We start from the raw sequence: 1,162 nt of genomic DNA, 5'->3' as shown, positions 1-1,162 counted from the left end.
AAACACTACAACTTTTAGCCTCTAGCTATTTCAAAACAATGGTAACATTTGGGTTGAATAAAGTTTTACTATTGTAGCCTGTAGTATAGCTACCATTGATTCATGAATAACTCACAACTTACAATGGACAATAATGTTAGGCTTCCATTAACTAAACTCCACATATAATCTTTTAAAGACTTCTTTTTAACTGAACTAGCCAACACTTTTGTTTCTTCCTTGGTTCTTGAAACATAGCACCAAGCCTTGGGAGGGTGGATCTGGCTACCCGAGACAGCTGCATGAGAGATATCTTGTTTGAACTGTGCCTGCTGTGGTTTCTGTACTTCAGCTGAACCGCCAGCCATCATGATTGAAAACTACAGGGATCTTATATTATAGGCTAGCTTTTTAAATTACTATCAACACTTACTAGTTTAGTAGTAATCCCCCAGATCGAAAAATGCTCATCATAGTATACTATACTATGTCCCAACTGAGAATGGACCGGAAGTGGAAGCAGCTGCATTGGAATTTGAAAAATGTAGTTACGTCACTAATGATGTATTATAATGATTTCATAGAGACATGGCTAGGGTTGAGCCTATTATGCTCATAAATTTTCTCATTATTCTTTCTGGAAATTCTTAATATTTTCCCCCATTATTCTTTTCATTTTATCCTATTATTCTCAATTTATTCTCAATAATTTTCTCAAACAATCAATTTTCACATAAGAATTGCATTCCAGCAGTGTTTTACAAATAGGTCTTCCAAAAAACACTAGCCAAAAATTTTTAAATTTTCTTCTGCAATCACCATTGACCTCAAATCCACCCATCATTCCACTATTATTCCTATTTCCACCCAATTATTCCAGCATTATTCCTCATATGAGGAAGCCCCTATTATTCCTAAAATTATGCTGGAATAATAGGCTCATCCCTAGACATGGCCGATATTTCGGCTGTGTTGTTTCACTCTTAAAACAGTCTTGTTCTTCCTGATAAGCAGTACAATAGCTACTGGAGTCAACTAGTCTTTATAAAGGCCATTATTATCAGAAGGTCTTGCTCTGTTACCTTTTTAAAAGAAGAATTATCAGTTTGGGCGCTCGACCACATGTGCTTATGTAAACTATGACATCATAAAACGTCATTGCGGTTAGCTTTGGTATGCCATT

General features: G+C 35.6%; 1 long non-coding RNA gene across 1 annotated transcript; it reads right to left on the bottom strand.

Moving 5' to 3' along the window:
- Window positions 1–219: 219 nt before the first annotated feature.
- On the bottom strand, window positions 220–524 carry LOC109591984 (uncharacterized). Its single transcript, XR_002190108.1, has 2 exons — window positions 413–524; window positions 220–359 (listed from the first exon to the last, which is right to left on the bottom strand). It is a non-coding gene; the product is annotated as an uncharacterized LOC109591984 (long non-coding RNA).
- Window positions 525–1,162: the final 638 nt, after the last annotated feature.

This window comes from Amphimedon queenslandica, unplaced genomic scaffold (genome assembly GCF_000090795.2).
Source record: "Amphimedon queenslandica unplaced genomic scaffold, v1.1 AMPQUscaffold_6650_Cont21394, whole genome shotgun sequence".
Taxonomy (NCBI): domain Eukaryota; kingdom Metazoa; phylum Porifera; class Demospongiae; order Haplosclerida; family Niphatidae; genus Amphimedon; species Amphimedon queenslandica.
Note: the sequence above shows the minus strand (reverse complement) of the source record. Positions and strands in the feature narration are given on the sequence as shown.